Genomic DNA, 10,189 nt, shown 5'->3' with positions numbered 1-10,189 from the left:
ACCTCCTTTTATAATAATAATACTACTTATATATATGTATATTTATATTTTTACAAATATAGTTTTTAAAAAAATAGCGTTAAACTTGGCTAGTTCTCTGTGGACGAACCAGACTTACTAAAGACTACACTACTGTACGATTAGGTACACTGCCTATAAGTGTTGTAGCAAGGTTTAGGTATATCCACTCTATAAATAAATAAATAACTTGTGTAAAATTGTATCGTATTTAATAGTATTTCGTAGCAAAAATATAACTATTTCGTATACACCTCTACGCACATCAAGTATTTTTGGCGCCGCTGCCGGGGACTGCTTAAACACCAGAAGCGAAACGCTATATATATATATATATATATATATATATATATATATATATATATATATATATATATATATATATATATATATATATATATATATATATATATATATATATATATATATATATATAAAATTATTAAGTTTAAATTTCATTTTGTAAAAAAACGTTTTAAAAATACAAAAATATAAAAAGAAAAACAAAATATATATATTTTTAAGAGTTTGTTTAAAATATATAAAATTATAAAGTATTTTTATTTTTTTAAATATAAGTTTTATTTAATTTATATAAATATTTTATTTAAATTAAAAATAGAAAAAAAATAAAAGAAATCTGAGCCTGCAATATTTCGGCCTGCATTAAATCTGAATCTGCATGCCATGCGATCGTATGGCTGCAGTGAGGTAATTTCATGCGACCGCATGAAGTCAGGTGGTAGGCCACAATCCTCGTACTGTAATTAATTATGAAGTATTATTAATTATTATTATTATTAAACCCTAATTAGGGTTTAGTTTTAGTTTATTTTATTTTGTAATATTAAGTTTTATTTAGTTTCATTAATATATAAAAATTAATACTTTTATAAAATAGTAATTTAAAAATAATATTTTTATAAGATTGTAATTTTATCACTTTTTATATCTTTTTATATTTCGTATCTTTTTAAACGTTTATTCATATTTTGTAATTTATCGTTCGAAATTAGTTTTAAGACTAGTACTTTGCCGTAGTTATTTTTATTTTTAGATTTTTAGGCTTTGCCGTAAAATCCCTTAAGTACCTTTTCTTTAGACTAAAATTTAGACGCTTTAGAATTTTATGACACCGCTTATCGCTTTAGTATTTAATAAAATTTAGTGCCTTTTTAAGTAATTGCCGTTTTGGATATAGAATTCCTCTAAGCTTTAATACCTTTAGACGCAAGTTCTATTTTTTTTATTTTTAGTTTCGACGCGCTAAGTTCTTTTTATTATTTTTCGACCTTTTATTTTTCGACATTTTTCGACGTACTCTTTTTCTTTCTTATTTCTCGCCGCTCTAGTTTCTAGGACATGGAATTTTCTTTCTTTTCTTTAAAATTTCAACGAAAAATTATTTTAAGTGGTTAAATTAATAGACATCCAAATTTTCTGCTTCGTAGTAATAGTTGGAATTGTTAGTGGCTGAGTTGTGAGCTTCTGATTTAAAGGGTTCTGGCTCCCTGCTACATCTTTTGGCTATTCGAAACGTGGGCAAAAGCATACTTAATTTGATAACTTTAAATAACTTTTTTTTTATCTTTTTATAACTAATAGGATATTCAGTGAATGCACCGAGCAAAACGTTCACCACCTTTCATACGTTCACCACCTGTAACTCGATCAAGACATCTAGCCAATATTGTCGCCGTTGATTTTTCTTTAGAATCGTCGTCAAGTCGACCAAGTACTCCAATTCAAATTTTCGATAATCTATTTTTTGAACCCGACCTCACAATTGAGAATCCGGAGGATATTCAGGGACAATTCAGAGATCCTGAACCATTAATCTTTCCTCCGGAACCACCAATCATTCAAACAGAGATTGTCGAGGAACAAACCATTAAATCAGAATCCTCTAGTGATTCAGATTCAACAAATTCAATCATGGAGAATCTGGAACCTCTAAGTATGGAAGAACGAATGAGAGCTAAACGCACTGGCCAAGGTCATGCAATTACTCAACCAGACATTAATGCGCCAGATTATGAAATCAAAGGACAAATCTTACACATGGTAACTAATCAATGCCAATTTAATGGTGCGCCGAAGGAAGATCCAAATGAACATCTTCGTACCTTTAATAGGATCTGTACACTATTTAAAATCAGAGAAGTTGAGGATGAACAGATCTATTTCATGTTATTTCCCTGGACATTAAAGGGAGAAGCCAAAGATTGGTTAGAATCGTTACCTTAAGGGGCGATTGATACATGGGACGTTTTAGTAGAAAAATTTCTTAAACAATTCTTTCCGGCATCTAAAGCCGTGAGACTTCAAGGAGAAATTGTTACGTTCACACAGAAGCCAAATGAAACTCTATATGAGGCGTGGACAAGATTTGAAAAGTTGTTGAGAGGATGTCCGCAACATGGTTTAGACACTTATCAAATAGTACAAATATTCTACCAAGGATGCGACATCACTACACGAAAAGACATAGATATAGCAGATGGTGGTTCCATTATGAAGAAAACCGCAACTGAAGCTTACAAAATTATTGATAGCACTGCTTCCCACTCACATTAGTGGCATCAAGAAAAAGATATCGTTAGATCATCTAAAGCGGCTAGAGCCGATTCTAGCCATGACTTCGATTCCATTTCCGCAAAGATAGATGCTGTCGAAAGACGAATGGAAAAAATGACTAAAGATATTCACTCAATACGAATTAGTTGTGAGTAGTGTGGAGGACCATATTTGACAAAAGATTGTGTCAGTATTGAACAAACAATGGAACAAAGAGAGAATGTTTCATACATGAACCAAAGGCCTGGAAATAATTATCAGAATAATTATCAACCGCCAAGACCAATCTACAATCAAAACCAGAATTATAACCGAATTTGTTCCATACAACAATCAACAAGGTCCTAGCAATCAACAAGTATCTAATAATACTTACAATCAGCAAAGACCTATTTTTCAAAATAAACCAGCACAAACCGATGATAAAAAGCCAAATTTAGAAGACATGATGTCGAAGCTAGTTGAATCTCAAACTCAATTTTTCACATCTCAGAAACAAACCAATGAACAAAATGCTCAAGCATTTAGAAATCAACAAGCTTCAATCCAAAATCTGGACCAAGAAGTAAGCAACCTAGCAAGGTTGATATGTGAAAGAAAACCGGGAAGTATACCTAGCGATACAAATGCTAACCCCCGAAATGAAACAGCTAAAGCCATTAGCACAAGAAGTGGAATTACACTTAAATCACCTGAAATACCTGTAATTTCTGATGACTGTATTCCTACTCTGCAGGCACCACAACTTGAGCAAGAAAAGAAAACGGAACCGGTGGTTGAAAAGGTTAATGAAGATAACACATTTAAAGCTAAACCTTATGTTAAACCATACCAACCACCACTTCCTTACCCGAGTAAAATGAGAAAAGAAAGACTTGAAGCCGAGCAATCCAAATTTTTGGATATGTTTAAACAAATAAATGTAAATCTTCCTTTCATTGATGTGATTTTAGGAATGCCTAGATATGCCAAATTCTTGAAAGATCTAATCACAAATAGAAAGAAAATGGAAGAACTCTCGGCTGTTACTATGAATGCAAATTGTTCCGCAGTACTGTTGAATAAGCTACCAGAAAAACTTTCAGATCCAGGAAGTTTCACAATTCCATGTTTTCTGGGTAGTCTTAGTTCAATAGAAGCATTGGCAGACTTAGGTGCCAGTATAAATTTAATGTCGTATTCACTATACGCTAAACTAGACCTTGGAGAATTGAAACCAACAAGAATAAACATACAACTAGCCGATCGATCAGTAAAATATCTTAGAGGGATAATGGAAAACATGCTAGTTAAAGTTGGTACTTTAGTATTTCCAATAGATTTTGTTATTCTGGACATGGAAGAATATTCTCGAGTTCTTCTCATATTAGGAAGACCATTCTTAAACACGGCTAAAGCAATAATAGATGTGTTCGGTAAGAAAATGACCCAAAGTATAGAGGATGAGAGTGTTACCTTTTCTGTTGATAGAGCCATGCAACAACCGCAATCTGCAGATGATACATGTTACTATATTCAAACTATAGATTCACATGCAGAATTGTTAGAAGAATTTCCAGAATTACAAGGAACATGAGAATGTTCTTTAGGAGAAGGAACTGAACCAATTGATGAAGCTGGAATGTTAGCCGCACTCATGGCTAATGATTACGAACCAACAACAGAAGAACTTCAAATGCTAAAAGAGGAAGACTGATATCGATATAAATCATCGATAGAAAAACCACTGACATTAGAGTTAAAGTCACTTCCAAACCATTTGGAATATGCTTATTTACATGGTGAATCTGAATTGCCTGTAATAATATCGTCTTCTCTTACTGAAAATGAAAAATCTCAACTCATTTCTGTGCTAAAAGCTCATAAACCAGCTATTGCATGGAAGATTCATGATATTAAAGACATAAGTCCTTCGTATTGCACACATAAAATTCTTATGGAAGAAGGTCATAAAATGTATGTGCAACGCCAACGAAGACTAAATTCTAATATGCAAGATGTTGTTAAGAAATAAATTATTAAACTGCTTGATGCGGGTTTAATTTATCCAATCTCTAATAGTCTATGGGTAAGCCCAGTTCAGTGCGTACATAAGAAGGGTGACATGACTGTCATCACAAATGAAAAAAATAAGCTTATTCCTACTAGGACTGTAACAGGATGGCGTGTTTGTATTGATTATAGAAAATTAAATGACGCCACCAGAAAAGATCACTTTCCCTTACCTTTCATTGATCAAATGTTGGAAAGATTAGCCGGGAATAGTTACTATTGTTTTCTTAACGATTTTTCCGGATATTTTCAAATTCCAATAGCACCCGAGGATCAAGATAAAACCACATTCACGTGCCCTTATGGTACTTTTGCTTACAAATGCATGCCATTTGGACTTCGCAACGCCCCTGCAACCTTTCAAAGGTGCATGATGGCGATTTTTCACGACATGATAGAAGAATGCATGGAAGTTTTCATGGATGACTTTTCAGTCTTCGGTGATACTTTTAAATCATGTCTAGCTAATCTTGAACGAATGCTTATTAGATGCGAAAATCAAATCTAGTACTTAACTGGGAGAAATGCCATTTCATGGTTAGAGAAGGCATCGTTCTTGGTCATAAAATTTTAAAAGAAGGAATTGAAGTGGATAGAGCTAAAGTAGTTGTAATTGCTAAACTTCCACATCCCACCAATGTTAGAGGAGTTAGGAGTTTTCTAGGGCATGCTGGTTTTTACCGACGTTTCATAAAATATTTTTCTAAAATTGCCACTCCTATGAATAAACTCCTAGAAAAGGATGCTCCATTCATCTTTTCAGATGAATGCATCAAATCTTTTAATATTCTTAAAGAAAAACTCACTAATGCGCCGATCATGATAACTCCAAATTGGAATCTACCATTTGAACTCATGTGCGATGCAAGTGATTTTGCAATGGGAGCCGTTTTAGGACAAAGGATTGAAAAACGATTTCGACCTATTTATTATGCTAGTAAGACGTTACAAGGAGCACAAACGAATTACACAACTACTGAAAAAGAACTCCTTGCTATTGTCTTTGCATTTGACAAATTTCGTTCATATCTCGTTCTAGCAAAAACGGTGGTCTATACCGACCATTCTGCTCTTAGATACCTATTTTCAAAACAAGATGCCAAACCACGATTAATCCGTTGGATCTTACTCCTACAAGAGTTCGATATTGAAATCCGAGACAAAAAGGGAGCAGCAAATCTCGCCGCTGATCATCTTTCTCGTCTTGAAAATCCTGAATTAGAAGTTCTAAATGAATCGGCTATACAAGATAACTTTCCTGATGAATATCTATTAAAGATAGATTATAATGAAATTCCATGGTTTGCAGACTATGCAAACTACTTAGTATGTGGATTCCTTGAAAAAGGGTTGTCGTACCAAAAACGAAAGAAATTCTTTAGTGATATAAAACACTATTTCTGAGAAGTTCCACATTTGTTTAAAAGTTATCCCGATGAAATAATATGCCGATGTGTATTCGGGGATGAAGCTAGTCAAATCTTAAACCATTGTCACACAGGACCAACACGAGGGCATTATGGGCCTCAACTCACAGCAAGAAAAGTTTACGATGCTGGATTCTATTGGCCTACAATTTTCAAAGACGCATACCTTTTTTGTAAATCCTGTGATGCATGTCAAAGGGCCGGAAAAATAAGTCAACGTGATGAAATGTGTGACAACCCGGAAATTTTTGACCAAATTTAAACTTTATCTTTAAATGATTTAACGTTTCCGACACGATAAGCAAAGTCTATGAAATTGAATCTCAAAATTTTAGAACTGTTTCATTACATTTGACTGCTCTCGATGATTCATGAACAATTATATATATGTATATATATATATATATATATATATATATATATATATATATATATATATATATATATATATGTACAAGTAAAAACGACTTTCCTACAGTAAAACACTATTTGCTACAGTAAAATGACTTTGCTACAGTAAAACACTATTTGCTACAGTAAAACACTATTTGCTACAGTGAAACCGTATTTTGCTACAGTGCTACAGTGAAATTAACCTTGCAATTTCTTTTTCAAAGTATCCAGTTTTACCCCCACTTTCAACCAGTCAATTTCGACTTTTCATATTAGTCTTATTATAACCTTGACATATACATTTTTGTTACTTGAGAACCTTTTATGTTCCACCACATTAGCAGTAAATTTACCAACAACTTCATTGATCTTTGACCTTCCGAAAAGTCATTATACTCATTGAAACCCTATCATGTACTCATCCACATCTTGTAACGGTAATTGCCATACCAACTACCGGGAATTAGCAATCAGTATTTTGAATCTCGCAGCATTTTCTACGACAACAGTTATATATAGATAACATCTATCTTCTAGACTTACATACTTCGAATGTGAAGCTTCTGAAAAACATCCCAAACTATGAAATAGTTCTCTGAAATTGGAACAATGCTGATGAAGCAGTAAAAACTGTAAACAACCTTAACAGTCAAAAGTTTGATGATAAAGAATAGTATGGTGGTAAAGCTAAGAAAAGGAGAAGGTTTGGAACTGAAAAACGGATTGAGCAGACCATGTAGGAGGCTGTGGACAAATCACAAAGACTAAATCTACCTTCAAAGAATCCAGATGATTCAGTGTCTGCTAAAATCATTAGCGAATACCTTGCTCCTTACTCTAAAACCTTTACGTATAATATTCTTTATCATCATCTTATCTTAAATATTATAAGATATCATCGTATCTTCCCTTATAAATATCCTCCATATTTCTGAAGATATTTTCATAACTATTCTTATCTGCAATCATTCATCTCTTCGCGCTATCTGTGTTATATCATAAAAGAAACTGTTTCAGTTTCTAAATTCTGAAAATTTCAAAAAATGCATGTCTTTGAAGTAGTGTTGGGAACTGAAGCATGAGTTAGTATAATATAATGACATTTGATCAACGTGATTATATTACAGTAAGTCATGCTGAGTTTCTAATGGAACATGATAAAGGTTCACAGATCCCACCCTCATCATGAACCATGTTACATAACTCTTTCATTCTATATAATCTTTAAATATATCAAGAAAATATATTTCTTGATGATTCGGTCTTTTTCGAGGTATTCTGGTAATTTGACAAGTCAGATTGTACTATTACCATTTCTTTCTTAGAACATTAGTTATGTTCATCTGAAACTTCATACCTATGAATTCTGGACCATTATCCGCTTTACTTAAGGTCGGGAAGAGAAAACAAAAGCATGAAGCTGTAATGACCCGCACTTTTTCGATCGTTCTATACTTATAAGATTGATATTTACATAAATTAAACATTACCAACTTGATAAGCAATCCAAATTGTTGAGACTTATGTTTCCGAAAAGAGTTTTACACAACGTTTGACCGTCTAGTTTGACCAATGATATCACGAACTATACAATATATGATAATTATACGTTTGTGTATATATATGTATATATACATATTTAACATGATTAATGAATGTTTTAATATCTCATTTTGTATTAATAACAACAAGTTATATGTGTATTTTGAAACTACTAACTTAAGTTTTCAAAACGATAACAATACGTAACGTTATTTGACTTAAATACTTAAGACTATAATGTTTATACATATATTGTATAAGTAATGTATTTAATCACTTTTAAGAACTTAAATACATAAAATCATATAAGTGTATTCACAAAAGATAGCTATATTTGAATCCTCATTCCATTTTTCACAAAATTTCTATACGTATATTTAGAGTATTTGTACTCGTATCATACCTAGCTCCTATACGTATTTACTAATAGTAAATACACATCAAAATCACCACCTAACCAGCCATTATTCATGCCCTTAGAGCTAGGTAATTACTTTTGAATCATTGCAAGACTAATTACAAAAATACAAACTAGAATTTTGTCATGTTATCCTTAAAGATCACATTTTTAGGAGTATATATGTATCATCATTTTTGATTCATTTTTACTTCAATCTCTTAACTAAAAACACACACTCTTTCTTACTCTCTAAACTCCATAACAATCCAGCAAAGTTCCATAAAGATCTAGCTTCAAAAACCATACTAAAACACCATAAGAAAACCATACAAAAACACTTCAAGAAAACCTTCCAAGAACACCAACTTACTTCCAATCTTTCATCCACTTCTATCACCCTTTTGATTCTAGCTTCTTACTTCTCTTTTACAGCAAACTTATCCAAGGAACTTGAGGTAGAATCTATGTTCATAACCTTATTCGATTCATATAAATATAGCTATCTTATTTTGTGGTACAAAAGTTTAACAACAAGAACATAGTTTGAATGTTTTTAAACTTGTTTGCAAACTAAATAGATCCTTCTAACTTAACTTTTAAAATACTTCAAGACCTGTAATATAACTTATGTATATACTAATTTAACAAGGTAAAACTTGGTTTTTCAAAGTATAAGTATTTTTAGAAAAATGGTCATTAAATGATTTTGTTGTAACAAAAATGTTTAACTTCATATGTTTCACTAATGTTTCACTTATGCCGTATGATTTTGAATACAAACCAAGGTATTTACAGTTCATAGTCTTAAAGAAGAACTCGATCCAAGAAGATGGCAATTTGAATCAACGAAAACGGATTTGTAACGAAGAAACTATGACCGAAACAAAATTGGTTATCCTAGATCATTTCAACTACGGGATCAATTGGAAAAAAATGATATAAATCACATATTTCTAAGATAACATGATATTTTATATATATGTACTTATAATTCAATTTTATATGGTTCAGGATCACCCGTAAACAATACGAGAAGATTAATCATAAGATCCCGTGTTTGTACGCAACACGTCATTTGACAACACCGGTACTTTATGTACGCAACACGTCATTTGACAACACCGGTACCATGGGTCAAGATTAATCTCGACCAATACATATACGATGGGGTTTTATTTATTTCGTTGGGGGTTTTGTTTATTGCGGGTATATTAAACATCTAAAAATGAACCATTAAAAATTGAATTACTAACATCGGAATGCTAACTACGGACTAAGGAAATATTCAAAATATTAAAAGTATAACAAGTATATATATATATATATATAACGTTTGTTTTAAAATGAAAACATATTGATATATTATATATGGATAGGTTCGTGATATCAACCGGAAGACCGAGTCAAAATATATATATCATCAAGACAAGAGTGAGTATATAGTCCCACTTTTAAACTCTAAATATTTCGGGATGAGAATACATGTATTTTATGTTTTACGATATGGACACAAGTAACTGAAAAATATGTTCTACGTTGAGTTGTACCACTGGCATACTTCCCTGTAGCTTGGTAACTAATATTTACAGCGGTATTGTAAACGCGAATCCTGTTGATAGATCTATCGGGCCTGACAACCCCAACCGGACTGGACGACCAGTATTCAACGGTTGCACAGTACTTCGTTTTGTGACTACACTTGGTACGGTGTAGTAAGATTTCATATTAAAGGGAATATGCGACGTGAAAATGTTAAGTATGGTTACCAAGTGCTCAACCA

At 32.3% G+C, this 10,189-nt stretch overlaps 1 non-coding gene across 1 annotated transcript; it reads right to left on the bottom strand.

The window, feature by feature from the left end:
* Positions 1-2,337: 2,337 nt before the first annotated feature.
* Positions 2,338-2,444, bottom strand: LOC139879264 (small nucleolar RNA R71). Its single transcript, XR_011770116.1, has one exon. It is a non-coding gene; the product is annotated as a small nucleolar RNA R71 (small nucleolar RNA).
* Between the last annotated feature and the right edge of the window lie 7,745 nt (positions 2,445-10,189).

The sequence above is a fragment of the Rutidosis leptorrhynchoides genome, chromosome 11 (genome assembly GCF_046630445.1).
Source record: "Rutidosis leptorrhynchoides isolate AG116_Rl617_1_P2 chromosome 11, CSIRO_AGI_Rlap_v1, whole genome shotgun sequence".
In the NCBI taxonomy this organism is placed as follows: Eukaryota; Viridiplantae; Streptophyta; class Magnoliopsida; order Asterales; family Asteraceae; genus Rutidosis; species Rutidosis leptorrhynchoides.
The sequence above is the reverse complement of the archived record's forward strand: the minus strand, read 5'-3'. Positions and strand labels throughout refer to the sequence as shown.